Genomic DNA, 17,693 nt, shown 5'->3' with positions numbered 1-17,693 from the left:
AATGGAGATAATTTCTTTTTTTTTTTTTAAAGATTTTATTTATTTATTTGACAGAGAGAGTCACAGCAAGAGCAGGAACACAAGCAGGGGGAGCGGAAGAGGGAGAAGCAGGCTTCCCGCCGAGCAGGGAGCCCGATGCAGGGCTCGATCCCAGGACCCTGGGATCATGACCTGAGCCGAAGGCAGTCGCTTAACCGACTGAGCCCCCCAGGCGCCCCTGGAGATAATTTCTTAAAAGTGGAGATAATACTCATCTCTGCCTCACAGGGCTGCAGGTGATTAATCAAGCACTTGAGAAGGACCCAGTAAATGTTAGCTGATATTACCAAGCTACCCTCCCGGAGGGCTAGAACTTGCCAAGTAGCAGAGCAGCGTGAGCAGCGGCTGCTAGTATCACTGGTGGGTAGAGTTCCAACTTGATGGAATCAGAGAGGTGGGGACAAGGTGTAAGCCAAACTGAGTAGAAGGAAGAAACCAAGGGTCAAGGTGCAGATGGCCAGGAGAGCCCCAGTGAACACCTTCCAAACAGCCTGCACATGACCAAAGCCTGGGTCACAAAGTCAAGAGTTCCAAATTGGTTTTAGATGGGACCAACTCAGAAGCCAGTGAGGAACAAGCAAGGGATGGAAGTAGAGGGTCCTGGAAGATTCCTCAGGGCTGAGGAACAGACAGCATTCCACTCAAGGATTGGTTTCAAGGGATGGGCATGCCATTCCCAACCACCGATGAGAAGACCAAAACTCCAAGTGGTCCAAGGGCTCACCCAAGATAATATAACTTGGAAATGACTAAATTCAAAATACCATATGCCCAGACCAGGGCTTCTCCCTCCGCCCCACCTGGTCAACTTTCCTCCTAAATGTCTTGGGTTCGATCCTTTGATGGCCCTTATGAACACCATCGATTCTAAGGGAAAATAGCATGTCTCTGTTGTTGTGTTGTTATGTCTTTTCCAAGAACAGAGTCATAATTTTTTTCCCTAAACCACGAAGCACGAATTAAATGTGTTTTCTCCCTTCCTGCAGTTAGATTCCTGGCTGCTGGATGCAGCGGACACACTCTGAAGGCTCAGTTCTGCAGCCAGGCCTCTGATGGGAACTCTAGCCTACAGGCACGTCTCTCTCACACAGTTCAATGACAACCCTGCAAAGGGCAAATTGTTTATGATTTTAGAGCAGCAAGGATCCAAGACGAATTGAAAGAAGTTGGGGGAAATGCAACAAGTAATTTAGGGATCTAGGCCAAACATAAACCTATGGATTTCAATAGACACTTGATAAAAACATCTCTATGATGTCTACATGGCTTTGAAAGAAGGCTCCAGATCCACAGCTCCTCTTATTTATTATTCCTAACAGATGTGACTGCCGAAAAAGCCTGGGTTCAGAAAGGCATCCTCCAAGAGCAGGGCGAAGACAATTGTGCTTCAGAACCTAGACACGCAGAATGTTTTGCTGCTCAGTCAAAAGTGGGTATCTTGTTTATCTGACGATTTCTCTTCCTTGGACTTTGTATTTAAACAAGTGTCTCCTTTTGGTCCAGCGTTTCTTCAAATTTATTAATAGAACTTTTCCTTCCCCCTTCTAATCTGTTTTTCATATTTTGGTGAAAGGGCTAATATATAAAATTTTACAAGGGTTTAGCTTTCTTTATATTTCCTAAATGTGAGCATCTGGTGTTCTCGTTAAGCAAGTGATGTCCATTCATAGGCTTGCTCCATCTTTAATTCATGTTAAAGAGCAGTGCAGAAATTTGAAGAATACACTGTCTTCCAACGTCTTTTGGAAAGTCTCTTTAAAAAAAAAAATCTATCCAGTGTTCTTTGGTTAGTTACATTCTGCTCGTATCTTTCATTTCAAGATTTCCCCTTTAAATCTCTTTTCCCAAATGGCAAAATACATGCATTATTATTTTCTGAGTTCTGCCAAAAGCATGCTTTTTTATGCTATGAGTTTCTTGCTAGGACGTATCTACATTTTAGGCTTTCAGGCTGAGGAAAGAGAGCTAGCAAGCAGAATGCACAGTTTCTCATTACGCATTACAATGACCTTTGAAACACTATACTCCTGCTGAGAGCGCCTCAGATTTGGTAAGACTTTAAAAAGCTTGAATTAGAGTTTATAATCTCTTAAAAGTGATATAAACCTGAAGGTTCGCTCAGTTCCTGTGATGTCATCAATACTTTTAATTATGTGAGAGAAATGTTTGGGTAGGGTCGTGGGAAACATACACGCACACACACAAGCACACACACACGTATGCAAAATGCAATAGTTCAACGGAGGGCCAATGGATTAATGCCAGCTTCAGAATCGTCACCTAAACAAGCCTTGTCTATAAATCCTTTATAATGCTTTTATTATTGTTGTTAGTAATAATCATAAAGGTCTAAGATTAAATTATAGTTTGGGCAAAAAATATTGTTGTTCCTCATTTGATTCAGGTTGAGATGGTCCCCTCGAACGAGGCTTTGGGTAGTTTGCATTTTTCTAACACGTTGGCACAACAAATTTCTCCTTAAAAGTTCTCTGCACGTTACAATCACTTACATATAGAAATCCATTTAAATTGACAAGCTAATGAATGGCCTGCCCAGGTAATATGGATGACTGTGGTAAACATATTGGGTGCAATGTATTTTAATGATTTCTAAACAGTCAGATGTTAGTACACCTAGCTGGGAAAGGTCTGTTGAAATTGAACCTGCTTATTTTCTTCAAGTTTATTCCCAGTAATTTATGAGTTCGAATGTGGCTGGCAAGTTTGCATTTCCTCTGGTTTACCCTCCTTTGGAGTTGAGTTGGGGCTCTGCTCCATTAGGCCAGCAAATGAGTTGCCTTTAATTTAAGTAGTTCCTGGAAGTGGTATTCCTTAATAACAGCTAGGCCACAAAATCAGAGTGAATCATTCATTCCTCTGAAACCTCACATGGCACTGGGTGTTCTGGTCCTAGAAATAGTCTAGGAAAGTACATGGTTTCATAGATCAGCTAGAAATTATGTGATGCAACATTAGACACACAACATCATTCATTTTGTATTTTAGCCAAAAGTGCATAATGGGGTCCATCAAGCCTTTAGATATAATACCTAGCTTACAAGAAATAGAGGTGGTAAAGGAATAACCTCAACACCACCACAAGGAAGCAACCAGACAAATCTAGACAACAGAACATTTTGTAGAACCTCTGGCCTGACCTCCCCAACAAGTCAGTGAAATAGGAAAGAGATCCAAAGGCCATAGCCATATCCAAGTAAATGCAATGTGTGGGACTACAAACATATAGGGGTATGGACAGGTACCTGTAATGACACTTTGGCTTCTGTTGGGGGATTTAAATATGGTCTTGCTTTTAGGAGAGATGAAAATTGACTAAAATGGAGGGGCGCCTGGGTGGCTCAGTCAGTTAAGCTTCTGCCTTTGGCTCAGGTCATGATACCAGGGTCCTAGGATCAAGCCCCACATGGGGCTCGCTGCTCAGCAGGGAGTCTGCTTCTCCCCCTCCCTCTGCCCCGCCCCGCCACTTGTGTGCACTCTCTCTTTCTCTCAAATAAATAAAAGAGATCTTTTTTAAAAATTTACTAAAATGGAAAGGTAGAGTTGACCAAAAAAGTAGACTACAAAAGAGGATGTATAGTATGATCTCATGTTGGTCAAAACAAAACAAAAAATGTGTGTGTGTGTGTGTGTGCGTGTAAAGATCTGGAAGAATATGCACATATATATTAAATTACATTGGTGACCTTGGGGTGCGTGTGTATATTAGTTTCCTATTACTGCCATAACAAATTATCACAAACTTTGTGGCTTAAAACAGCACGCATTTATTATCTTGCAGTTCTGGAAGTCAGAAGTGTGAAAATGGTCTCACTGGCCTAAAACCAAAGACTCCTTCTGGATGTGCTGGTGGAGAATCCATTGTCTTGCTTTTTCCAGCTTCTGAGGGCAACCCGCATTCCTTGGTCCACTGCCCCACATCACTCCGACCTTTGCTTTATTGTCACGTTGCCCTCTCTGAATCTGGCCATTCTGCCTCCCTCTTACAGTGACCCTTGTGATGATATCTAGCCCACCAGATAATCCAGGGTAGTGTCCTATCTCAAGATCTTTAACTTATCCATGTTTACCAGGCCCCTTTTCACTACATAAGACAACACATTCCTGGCTTCTGGGCATTAGGGCATGGGTTCTTTGGGGGAAGAAGAAAGAATTATTTGGCTTATCACAGTGGGTATATGCTTCCTTCGTCTCTCAATTCCTGTCTGTATTTTCTGATCCTATCAGTACACATGTCCTGGTTCTTTAATAATAAAAGGAAAGTGGTATGTTATCTTTCTTGCTCAGAAGTTCTATAGGCCCCCTGTGGCGAGCTTCCTTTTGCAGAGGACAAAGAGGACTGCCCCACGGATGATGATCCAACTCCACCGGGGGAGGGCGGGATGTGAGAGGTGCTGCTAACTACCTCCTGATGCAGGATCGGGCATCAGGACGCCCTGCTCCACATCAAAAGGGCAAATTCAACACCAGCGCTATGCCATGCCCCATCAGCCCTTGAGGGTTTCACGTGTGCCACACCCTGTGCTCGAGGAACTACCTCAATCCCCAAAGTACATATGCTGGCCCCTACTTCACAAAAGAGGACAGGAAAGCACGGACAGGTTAAGGAACTTGCCCAAGGCCAAAACACTTCATTACAGAGTGAAGTTCTAACCCCAGAACCTGAGTTCTTAAACTCTCCTTAGATTTTCTCACCGGAAAGACCTGAAATGGTAAATTCATTGCTCTTTAACCATAAGCAGGGAATTCTCCTGCCTTGCAGTTAAAACTTAGAGAGTGTAAGCTGAAAGGGGACTTCTCTATCTCCAAGTCCAAACTCCCATTGTACAGAGGAGCAAACCGAGGCCCAAGTCAGTGCAGCTAGTCAGTGGAAGGACTCAGGGCTCTTGGCTTCCTGCCTGCCCACAGTTCTTTCTACCAAACTCTGGGCCTCAATTTTTGTCCATATAACTTCATTTTATAGCCATCTGGCTGTAAAAAAAACCAAAACCCTTGGGGCACCTGGCTGGTGCAGTCGGTTAAGTGTCCAACTCTTGGTTTTGGCTCAGGCTGTGATCTCAGGGTCATGGGATCGAGCCCTGTGTCAGGCTCTGCGCTCAGTGCGGGAGTCTGCTCGGGATTCTCTCTCCTTCTGTCCCTCTCCTCCCCGCCCCCCAAATAAATAAATAAATCTTTAAAAAAAAATTAAAAAATTAAGTTAAATTAAATTTTAAGAAAGAATAATCCTTTATCCCAAAATTAAGAGATAAAAAGAAATGAGATAGCTGGGATTATATCAGTGCTTATGACTGGGATGTTAAGCTCCTAGCTCCAGGAAAATCCGCTCAGGCAAAGTCTACCCTATGCTTACTTCCATTTAATGAGGGTACCAGCTGAAAGGAAGACAAGGTTTGCACAGAAGCTGGATCCCTGGTTTCTATACTAGTTCTGGCACCTTCTACCTCAAAGAAGGCCCCAGTGATTTCCCAGGAGACCACAACAAACCACAGCCTATTCATCCCAGGCCACTTCTGCCCCATCTCTCATTCCTTCTAATCTAAAGGCCCAAAGGGCAGGCAGCTTGGCACTTAGGACAGGGAGGGGGCCTGGGTTTGCAGCAGTTTGCTCAGGTCCTTGACGACTATCCAATTGGCTCTGGCTTATCTCCCTGGATGCATGGCACAAACCCTGGCAGTATGAGTCCCATGACTCACTTGGATAAAGATGCCCTCTGGAGGGGCGCCTGAGTGGCTCAGTCAGTCGGTTAGGCGTCTGCCTTCGGCTCAGGTCTTGATCCCAGGGTCCTGGGATCGAGCCCCGCATCGGGCTCCCTGCTCTGTGGGAAGCCTGCTTCTCCCTCTCCCACTTCCCCGCTTGTGTTCCCTCTCTCTCTGTGTCTCTCTGTCGAATGAATAAATAAAATCTTTAAAAAAAAAAAAAAGATGCCCTCTGGAGATTAGGTTAGACACTCCTTCAGCTGGACCATTTTGTCTGCTCAAGTTTTCAGATGGGCCCCTCTAAACCTCTGCCTAGCATAGGCCTTTCATATGAATCTCCAAAGTAGACTATTATACACAGCCTCCGAACTGGTCTCCCTGCCTCCAGCCTTCTCTGACCCTCCATTTGGCTGTCCATAGCAGGCCAGAACATCATCCAGAAGACCAATTTTAACCAAGAGTACCTCTTTCCGAAGCTCCCAATGGCTCCCTCTTGTCCACAGGACAGAGTAACTGCTTCCGTGTGCCCCCAGCCCAGGCCACGTCGCAGTGGATCAGCTCGTTTTCTCTTCGGGGACATCATCAGTGCGACTTCTGATGGGCATGGTGATGGTGTTGCCGGCCCCGATGGCACCCGACTCGAAGGTCCCAGTGCCACTGAAAAGAGCCAGAGTCCGCCCCAACTCTGCTGCTGCAGGGGGTGATATCAATGACCCATTCTCCTGAGGTCGCTAACTCCCTCGCACAAATGTCACTGAGGCCTTGGCTGTTTGCTGCCTCCAGTTTCTAGGGAGCCCCCTGCCTGGGAACACAAGGATAGGATTATGGAGGTGGAGGGAAGAGACCATCTAAAAGAGAGGCTTCCGTGCCTTCCCCAGCACTGGCGCTTTGGCCCTCACTCACGGTTCTCACTCTCTCTTTCTTAGGACAAATTGTAACCAGCAGCTCTTCGGTGCCTCATAAAACAGAGCTTGGGAGGGAACAGTCCACAGCCTCCCCCGCAAGCCCAGACGTGCCTGATTCCTAGAGCAAATACATTCCGACGTAGTCCATTCCATAGTGTGAGAAAAGCGTGAGGGGCCCGTGCCAGGAACGAGTTCACTGACAATAATATGACTAAGCTACACGCATCTGGGACACCGTAGGAAAGTAAATTCTTTCTCCAAGGCCACACTTCATTTTTTTCATTAGCATTTTTGTTGCTGGCTCACTTGAAGCAGGTAAGCAGGTGTCGGAGGCATGAGAGAGAGGTGTGGGCAAAAGCTTGAAGTCAGGAAGCTTCTCTCAAGTAATCTAATGATATTCTGCAGATTTGGAAAAGCCATCTCTTGTTCCATTTTCAGGAAAGAGTTCCAAGGTTCTGCAAATACGTAGCTTCGAAAGTGCTCTTGCGCATTTTGCAAATGAGGAGAACGCCCTGGGGGGAGGGTAAGAAAACTTCCAAGATGTTCTAGAACCCCGGTCTCTCACCTCCCTTGCCACACCTCCTCCCTGCCCTCGAGGTCTGTTACCAGTGATATCTTAGCAAACAAAACCCTCCCCGCGAGGCCCATCGGCCGCCACGAGCAGCCTCTCGCCATCCGTGTTGTCACAGGCATGTTTTACAGATGATGTTACAAAACTCAGCGCTTGGCAAAAAGTCTTCCTTTTCCGGTATTTTATGTGGCAAAAGAAAAAAAAAAAAAAACGAAGCAGAAGAAAAACGTATCCAGATCTTTTTTTGAAAATCACTTACAATCAGCTGGAAGGTATTCGGTGAACTTTGTTTTACAGTGTTTTGTGGCCAGTTACAAATTTGGGTCGTGCCCTGCAATCAATCTCTGCCGGGAACTTTCACTGAGGCCATCAGGGGAATTAGAAATAACATGTTGGAGGCAGAATCAAGAATGCACAGATGAGCCAGAGATACTTGTGATCGGCTTTCTGGATGCAGGATGGAAGAACAGCTGGGCAACTCCAGTAGGAGCCCAGGACCCGGTTCCCATCCAGCGTCACTCACAGTTAAACCTGGAGTGCATTACCCTCCATCACTGATGGTACGGAGGCTTTCCTGACTTACGGACCGAGACCGAATCATCTCGCCGTGATTGTTTTATTGGCTGCAAGGCAACATGAAACTGGGCTGTGAAAGAGCAAACGGGGGAGACAGCCAAGTCTCAAAACCGTCCTCTGTCTTATGGGCAAGTGTATACCCTCTTTGCCTGGGAAGCTTACCAAATTTCGAAAGGAATGTGTTCGATCCCTCCCAAAATCTGGTGAGGGAAAGTGCAGTGCTGTTTTTGTCTTCTTTGGAGGACCACAAAGATGCTTCCAGTCCTTCCCAGGAGCAAGCTATTCAGCGTGGAGTTCTTTCCCTCCTCCACAGTCTCTCTTTGAGAGGATTGCACAACAATGAAAATTGAAGATTACATTCAAACTGCCAAGATTTCCTCAGGACTTCAGTGAAGAGGCTCACCCCCAAGCCCTCAAATCCCAGGGAAGAAACTGTGATTCTAAATATGGAGATCCTTATCACTATTTAGTAAGCAACCCCTCTGATTTTTTCCTTAGAAAGAAATTAAACTATACAACTAGGGGAAAGAGTGATTAGGACTCTTACCTTTGATCCCCAGACATACTAGTTAGATAATAACTTAACAGCTCTAACCACAAGAGCACTTATATGTATTAGGCTATGAGCTGAGCGCATTGCATTAAATACCTCATGTAGTCCTTACAAGAACCCTACAAGTTAGGTAGTATTATCGTTATTTGACAAATAAAGAAACCGAAGCTCAGAGAGGTTAAGTAACTTGCCAAGATCACACAGCAGTTAAGTCACAGAGCTGGGGTTTGAATCTGCTCATTGGGGCTCCCAATCCTGTCCATGTCAGTCTTCAAAACTGGGGCTTCCCTAATTCTGAAAAGGGAGGGAAAGATTCTAGTCAGACTTTGGAGGACTAAGGAAAAGTTCCATTCAGAGAGGGACAGAGCAGAGCTTGAGAAATACAAAGCCAGGGTCCTCCTGTGAGGAGCCCCTCTAACATAAGCAAGAGAAAAGGCAGTCGGGTCCCATTTGGGTAGACAGTAATGGCCGGAACAAAGCTGGAAGCAGGTTTCAGAGTATAGGAAGGGACAGCAGGTAGATGACCACAGGTGCCCAAGAAGGCCGAGAAAGTTAGAGTCAGCAAACAGGGTGTGACCTCCCTACAGAGATATCCAGCTCAGAAAGGGCAATATTTCTTCCTTCTTGGGCTCTCAAGTCTGACAAGGCTGTCATAAGACCTAGAATAATAAAAAAATCAAGTCCAAGCCCATTGTTACCCGTGGTGGTGGTTGTTGCTACATTGACTGGTGCATTATTTTGGATCATCTGAGAGGAAGACGCTAAGACAGGACCAGATTTGTGAGGGATTTATTGACAGGGGGGATGCCTGGAAGGAAAAAGGTGGGGGGAGCCTCCAGACTACAGTGCCAATCTGACTCCCTGTGAAGGAGAGAAGAAAGGAAGGAGGGTTGGGTAGAAAGTCTCAGGGGCGCCTGAGTGGCTCAGTCCATTAAGCATCTGCCTTCAGCTCAGGTCATGATCTCAGGGTCCTGGGATCGACTCCTGCATCAGGCTCCCCACTCAGCAGGGAGTCTGCTTCTCCCTCTGTCCCTCCCCCCGCCCACACTCTCTCTCAAATAAACAAATAAATAAAATCTTTTTTAAAAAAAGTCTCAGACAGCAGTGCAGTTCCAAGAAAGGTTTGGCCAGGCTGATGGGTACTCCTCGAAGCAGAAGAAAATTGCCTGTTGGAAGGGTCTCGGGTCTCTCCGACTGTGCCTTCATGGGTAGCCCCACTCAGTCATGGGCTGGGAGCAGTTCACAGGAAGTGTGGCTCACACTTGGTGGAGGATCCAGAGAAACCACAAAGGGGCCATCATTCAATATGCTCCCCACAGCAGGGGATCAGAGTGGTGTCTTCCCATAGTAACCTCAACTGGCTGTCATCTTGCTGGCCCCAAAGCAGGGTAGGAGAGCTCACGGGGGAACCAATGAGATGTCAAGTGGAGGGGTTAATAATGCATACCCGTGGAGCCTCTGTGCAGATTAAATATGTCGATGCGTGTTAGCCTCCAGCACAGAGCTGCCACCCAGCAATCCCAAGAGAATGGTAGTTAGCCTTCTACTCAACAATTTAGGAGAAGATGGCGGTCTTCATGAGGAGTTACACTCACTTCTCAGTTCCATCCTGGGATAACCAGGCATGTTTTTCCAAGGAGATTCCTGCACACCACATCTAGAAACGCCATCTCTTCCCTCTCTCCCTCCTCCTCTCCCTTCCCACCTGGCCAAGGGGTGGGGGGGAGGGGAGCTGGGCTACATGATGCTCCTTCAGAGCACAGGTAGAGAAATCAATCCACCTTTCGCTTGACCCGAGCCTTCTGATTAGAAAGCCAAGCCATCCTCCCTCCGGAGCAAAATTCTTCTAAATGTAAGTTGAACTCGCTCAGTCTTTTTGAGATAAAGACTAGCTTCTGAACAAAAAAGGTTTTGATTATAAAACGAAGGCCGTTATCCAGTGAGATGGGGGATTTGAGGCTCCACCAGAAGGGTACAGGAGGTCTGAGGCCAACATACCGATTAGCAGGCTAAAGAAAATAGAGTCTATGCTCTGTCGACGCCCCTGGGCCATGCCATTCTTGCCCTCCCTGGTGACCATTTCATTTAATTATTTTAAAGCAGAGTTTTATGGACTATTTGCCAGACGTCATGTTTGCTGGGGGCACCTCAAGTTTCAGACATTTATAGGAGTTGACCCTAGTTAAGATTCCGTTTCTTGCAAATGTATTCATTCAGTTTGGGGACTAACGCGTGGGATGGAAGAAGTGAGAAACCCCCCATCGAACAACACTGAACGCCTCCTTCTTCTAGAAAACACTGAGAATATCTTAGAAAAACTTCAAAAGGAGAAAGACGTATACGCACGGAGACTTTCTCAAATTGGCAGATTCTGTCCTTGAAATACGGTAGTCCCGCTAGACAGCACCTGCAAGATAAGCATTCAGGGAAATTATAGAAAAGTTCCTCCATCAGAGGGCCTCGCATGGCCTTCCTGTCCTCAGCTGAGAAAGAGCCCAATTTTCTGGCATTTGAGAACAAGTAATATTTAAAGACTTAGGGGAAATTAGTCCAATGCACCTTGATGATAAACACATGTACCCATTTCATTTGGCTATTTTGAAATGTGGGTTTTAACCAGCTGCCATTAATAGCAAGTGTACTGCTTCTCTGTTTTTCCCTCTTCTTGTAAAAGACACGGCAGAAGAAAGAAATATTTAGCCATTTTGAATCGCTTTCCAGAGCAGGAAGAATTACTGACTATAAATTGTATCTTCCTATCTCATGAAACAAATGAAACCTCAGTTAAATAAAAGGAAAATTAACAATCAAGATTAGGTAAAAAGCATTACATTTCCTTGGGGCTCAAGTTACAAAGACATGTTTTTGTAAAAGAAAGCAAGGTCAGTTACCACTATTAAACTTGTATATTTTTTATACCAAAGTCCTTTCAGTGGCCTCTCTGAGAGACTGTTCAGTTTGCATTACACGCTAATAAACTCCAGGTGCACAGGACAAACTGAATAATCAGAACCTGATGGCCCAAACTAGTTAAAAATAATGTGGTACATTCCTGGTTCTCTGCATTTAATTTATTGTTAATCATTGTTATTACTTACATTTATTGGGTAGTTTTTCCAGATTTATGAGGCACTACATTTAACAGTGTTATCGCTTGTAACTGACCATCAGTGGGATCGAAAACATATTTTTGTAAAGACTCTTAGCCTAATTAGTAAGTTGTTTCCCTTTGAGACTAAACAGACCCCTAAAACGACTGTGTTATTTTCCCCTTGAGTCAGAGGGAAACTCTTGTACAAAAACCCACTTTTGCCAAAACCACCTGTTGGGTGGTAAGGGAAGGGGTATCATTCTAGGGACACTAAGGTGACCTCCCTATGCAAAGCAGGAAAATGTGGGATTTTATTCTAGAGGCCAGGGGCAGTCTCCTGTCTTGGGGGAGTGAGCGGCCTCCTACGGGTGTGACTTCTAGGATGCCAAGGAAGGACAGGTGTGGAACCTGTTCCTCCACCTGCCTGGAATTCTACTTTCCAGAAGCAAACCTTTGGGTAAATGGGAGAAGTGATTCTTTGACTAAAATTCGCACTCAGGTACAAGTGACTTGATATTCTCCCAACCTTTCCTAAGAGTTGTTTTGGAAAGGGGGTGGGAGAGGAAGCAGAAAACCAAAAGGAGAAAGACTAGGAAGAGGAAGAACAGAATGGGAGCCTTCTTGTCCCAACTTCCCTGGTCCCAGTCTTGCCAGGGAACAACATCTCTCACTCAGAGTGGGGTGAAGCAAAGGCTCAGCACAGAAAACCTGCCCCTGAGGATGGTGTCATTCCTTTGGCTCCATATGCTGCATGAAGATGAACTTGAGCGAGGCCCAGCCTTGGAGATCAGGAGGTGGCCCCCAGCACACGCTCCAGCCCTGAATGAGCCCTAAGTCCTTCACACACAGCAGGAAAGCACACCACTTCCTTGCTGAATTATCTGCTGAATGTATGCCAATTCCTATCACACCACTCTGGCTTTAGTTGGAGCCTGTGGGGTCAAAGGGAAGGCCATGAGGGGGGAGGCCTGAGTCTTGGGCTCTAGTGTGCTTTCCACCGAGTGACCTTGGGTATGTCACTGTTCCTCCCATGACCCTCGGTTTGCTCCTCTGTAAAGTGAGATGGCATGGTGGTTGACTGATTGCAGTAAGCGCCCCAATTCTTCACCACCATCACCCCAAATCCAAATTCTTTGTCCAGTGACCTTGCAATTCCTGTCACCTAAGAGGCAGAGTCCATGTCCCTCCTCCTTGAATCTGGGCTAGTCTTATGACTTGCCTAACCAATAGACTGCCAGTAGAAGTGACAATGTGCTAGTTCAAAGTGGAGGCCTCGTGAGGCATTTGTGTTTCCATGTACTCTCTAAACTAACATCCTGGGAGAGCAGAGACACAAGGAGCAAATCCAAGTCACCCTGGGTTCCCTAGTCAAGGTCAGCCTTGGTCAGCCAACTGCTAGCCAATCCTTAGACATGTGAATAAGTCCAGCCAAGATTAGCAGTGCCGTTGACCCCAAACATGAGCGCAGTAAATGCTTGTTTTTGTTGCCACTGAAGTTCACAGCTATCTGTCATTCAGCGTTATTGTGACAATACATGCCAGATAGATGGTGCTGTTGGATGAGTCCTAAGGTCCAGTCTAGTCCAAATTCTACCAGCTACTTAGAACCTAATCTAGCCCTAATTGTACCCACCCCCACCCCCAGGAGACACTGGTAGTTCTTTTTACTGTCTTAGGCCTATTTTAAATAGAGAATGATAATCCTTATCCCTCCCATACCTCTTAGGCTGGGCCCCTCACACGGTATTTCCAAGGATAAATTTAATATTCAATATGGTATCACTTTGAACCATTCAAAAGGCAGACACTTTTGTTAAGACACTAAGTTAATTCTTAGCCATTATAATGCTACATCTTCTTAGGGATCTCATTAGGAAGCCCCCTAAGGTGACATCACTTAGAAGATAAGCAAAAAAATCAAGTAGATGTTATTTAAAAACCCATTTGGGTCTCTTACAAGGTATTCACATTAAATGCCCTAAATTAGTATTTTTGTTTCTGAGCCACAGTATCTCAGCCCCTTTTGATGCCTCTGTGGGTACTTCCTCACTCATTTTATGTGTTTGATCCAAATCATTTTGACCCATGGTTTAGCTACATGAAGCTAAGGGAGAATTTAAGATAAACTGGAGGGGCAGTGAAACAGAAGAGACAGGAAAGAAGAGAGGTTATTCTATTCACTCATCCATTCTTTCAATAGATACCTACCAAGTGTCAGTTACATCATAGGCCTGTATTTAGCCCAGGGGTTTTGGGGTAATAAAAAGTGATCCAGGCTTTGCCCTCATAGGGATTAGGGGTACATGTTGGAGGAGAGAAAAACACTAAGCAATTAATTACAAATATGTTAGCCTAATCATTCATTTGAAACCTGACAAATAAAGGGAAGGTATCAAGCATCCTGCCTTTCCAATACAAAGTGTGTCTTGGAGTAACTAAACAGATAAAATAAAATTTGAGAGAGAGAGAGAGAGAATCTGAAGATTCTGAGAGAATTTGTGTGTTAAATAACACACAAAAAAGAAATATTCTCGCTAATAAACAAAGAAAGAAAAATAGAATGTCACTGTTTTGCAACCCTTAACAATGAATGAATGGATCTAGATGTTGAGCATCAAAGACCACTAACATGAAAGAAAGAGACAACCAGACATTATATACCTCCTGATGGAGGAAGATATCACCTCTTATGAAGTAGTCTTGCTGGCCCGTGCCCCTGGAGGGGTGGGGGGAATTGGCCCTTAATCCAATCAAGTCTTAAGAGCCCCCTCTCAGTTATAGGAGATTCAGAGGACAGAGGAACATGTTAAACACACCAAGGGGATGCAACTGGCAAAATCTAGACTGTGGGAAACTCTACAGAACAGACAAACTGAGTTTATTCACAAATAAATTGCAAAGAGAGGAAAGAGACCAAGGAGGAATCTGTTGATAAACAAAAACTTAAAAGACATATCAAAATGAAACAAAAAGGAGGATCTCAGGTAATAAAACAAAAAAGGAGGAAGGTAATAAAACAAGGAAGAGATGAACATAAATGTCAGGAGAGTGGTGACTTTTGGAGGGAGGCCCCTTCTGTAGAGCTGCAGGGTCTATTGGCAAAGTTCTATTTCTTAAGCTGAATAGTGGTGTCAATGTTATTTACTTTCTGATAAGCCATGAAGCTACACTTTTTATGTAGTTTTCTGTATCTTTTACATTTCACAGGGAAAAAGTTAAAAACAATTACATACATTTTAAAATATCATAATTGATATAAATGCTTCCAAGGAGAAGTTTCAGCGACTGAAAGGGTTTAAGAAAGGCTTTTCCTAGTCTGGCAGATATAGTTAAATAAGAAAATGAAAGAAGAGCTCCAGGAAGAGGGAATAGCAGGAGCAAAGGCCCTGTGGTGAGAAGAGGCTCTGTGATTAGCCACAGTGCCTCTTCTTCATCTGCCACAGAACCTACAGATGAATGGTAGGTCTTCCAATAAATGCTTATTACATGTAGGTGGGTAAATGGGGCTGGGGTTCACTCACTGGGTGCATTCACTGCCATTGCTGTCGTAACAGTTTACCACAAACTTAGTTGCCTAAAACAACACGCATGTATTAACTTACAGTTCTGTAGGTTAGAAGTTCAACACGGGTCTCATGGGTTAAGATCAAGATGTTGGCAGGACTGAGTTCTTCTCTGGGAGCTCTAGGGAAGAATCCATTTCCTTGCCTTTTTCAACTTCCAGAGACTGCCCACATTCCTTGGCCTGCAACCCTCTTCCTCCATCCTCAAAACCAACAAAAAAGGATTGAGTTCTTCTCATACCACATTGGAGGAGAGGACCTCCTCTGCCTTCCTCTTCCACTTTTAAGAACATTTATGATTGGGGCGCCTGGGTGGCTCAGTCGTTAAGCGTCTGCCTTCGGCTCAGGTCATGATCCCAGGGTCCTGGGATCGAGCCCCACATCAGGCTCCCTGCTCCGCAAGAAGCCTGCTTCTCCCTCTCCCACTCCCCCTGCTTGTGTTCCCTCTCTTGCTGTCTCTCTCTCTGTCAAATAAATAAATAAAATCTTAAAAAAAAAAAAGAACATTTATGATTACATTGGGCCCACCCAGATAGCTCAGGGTAATCTCCTTTAAGATCAGCTGATTAGCAAACTTAATTCCATCTGGGACTTCAATTCCCCTTTGCCATGTAACATAACATATCCACAGATTCTGGGGATTTGGACTTGGACATTTCAGGGCCCATTATTCAGCCTGCCACACTGAGCAAACATTTACTGAACAACTACAATGTGCCAGACTTTGAGTGCTAGGACGGGATGAACAGATAAAGTTCTTGTGCTTGGAGAGCTTGCAACTCAGAGTGGGAGAGAGCCTATAAGGAGGTAAACAAATACACAAATAGTCCCAACTGATTTGAACTAAAAATGGGAAGGAGAGGGATAAAACCAGTTATGCCGTGCCTTCAAAGACACTTATTTATTAATTTTCTACTTCCCAACAACTGGAACTGAAGTCCACCATCTCCATTTATCTGACCCACAACATTACTCTATTTCTAGTAGGTTTTTATATTTTAAAAACCACCTAAAAATTAAGTTAGTTTTTTTTTAAGTCCTCCTATACTTATCTCTGAAATCCAATTTGGACTGATTTTTTAAAAATATTCTAAAGCATTCCTAATATAAAACTTTCCTGCTCCTGGTTTCCAAGGGAAATTTATTATTTGAGGGCAGACTTTTAAACATGTCACTCTTTGCCAGCATGCCTCAGGGTACAAGTACAATAAATAAAGGGTGTATTGAAATAGAATATTTCAAATAACTAGCAGCATCATTAAAACATCAAATTAAATGAACAGAAAACAAACAGATTCTAGTTTCCTTGTATAATCAGATATTCTTCATTAAGGACTCTCAAGTGGATTGTAATTCCAGTTATACCAGCTGTAGCTTCCCAGTTAAGTACTCGTCTTACCGGCCAAAAAAAAAAAAAAAAAAAAAAAGTGGAGAAAAAGGGAGCATATACCTCAGCCCCACCAGACACCCCAAACTTACCTCAGTTTGTCCAAGGTTTTATAAGATCTCTGAAGGCAGAGGTAGGTCGTCAGTCCAAGTCCTAAATCAGGGCTCTGTTTGCACAGCCAACAACCATCAAGATTTTCTGGCCTCTTTGAAGAAGAGAAATGCCCCCACACAGTATCTAAAGTTCAGAGACTCACCCAAGGGCCCAGGGTCTCAATGGTGCTCTTGGCATTTGGGGTGGGACAGTTCATCTATGCATGCCAAGGTCCTTAACATTTCTGCTCCCTCTCCCCACAGACACACACTCTAAATGTCAGTCCCTGGGTCAAGCAAAAATGCCTCCAAACATTTCCAAATTCTCTCCTGGGGTGGGAGGGTCTAGCCCATTTCCAACAAAAGGCCTTCCCAGCAGCCTCAGTCCATAGTGAATTCTCCTTGTCCCTATTAACACCCATAGTATGTTCTGCTCATGAGAGATGGAGTGTAATCACCACCGTAAACTGTCAACATGATGTAGAGGCACCCAACTGCCTATAGTTGGATGTCCATCCAGCTGTGACAACACCTTTATCCCAGCCTTGAGGCTAGGCAAGGGATCTCAGCCAATAGTCCAAGGGGAACTGGATGTGGGGTGCTTAGGGGCACAGGCCAGGGATCAGAAACCTGGGTTTCAATCTGGGCTCTGCTACATCCTTGCTGTGGAACCTTGAACAGTTACTTTACCTCTCTAAGCTTCAATTTTGTCATCTAAAAGTGGGTAAAATTTCTTTTACTTCCTAGGTCATGAAAAGACTAAATGAAATAATCTATATAAAGCACTTTGAGCCATTCCTGACGGCACACACGCACTGAATACTGGGTATCATCACTGTTTTTACTGTCAGAGATAACAAAATTAAAACAGTTCTTCAAAAATGACATCTTGGGCAATTTTCTGTTCATTCTATATGCAATAGATGCTCAGTATTTTTTTTTTCTTAGTCTTCCTGTCTTCCTGGTAAGGAAATCATTTCTGAGTCTCAATTCACTGCTTCTTGTAGTTTACTAGAAATTTATTCTCATGTTGATAGAACATGAAACCAAAAGGATCATGTATCACTGGCTCAAGAAAAGCAGCATACTGAAGGTGGAAGCAGTGCCTGGAGACTCGATCCAACTTAAAGATTCCTTCCCCAAATCTCTGTTAATGGTGTCGCCATCCTCCCTTTTGCTCAAGCCGGAAGCCCAGGACTCAT

General features: G+C 44.4%; 1 long non-coding RNA gene across 1 annotated transcript; it reads right to left on the bottom strand.

Annotated features, from left to right (window-relative positions):
- Nucleotides 1-10,240: 10,240 nt before the first annotated feature.
- LOC118026458 lies at nt 10,241-17,432 on the bottom strand. Its single transcript, XR_004683590.1, has 3 exons — nt 16,492-17,432; nt 15,052-15,133; nt 10,241-10,765 (listed from the first exon to the last, which is right to left on the bottom strand). It is a non-coding gene; the product is annotated as an uncharacterized LOC118026458 (long non-coding RNA).
- Between the last annotated feature and the right edge of the window lie 261 nt (nt 17,433-17,693).

The sequence above is a fragment of the Mirounga leonina genome, unplaced genomic scaffold, assembly GCF_011800145.1.
Source record: "Mirounga leonina isolate KUSES-001 unplaced genomic scaffold, KU_Mleo_1.0 Mir_114, whole genome shotgun sequence".
NCBI classification, from domain to species: Eukaryota; Metazoa; Chordata; class Mammalia; order Carnivora; family Phocidae; genus Mirounga; species Mirounga leonina.
The sequence above is the reverse complement of the archived record's forward strand: the minus strand, read 5'-3'. Positions and strand labels throughout refer to the sequence as shown.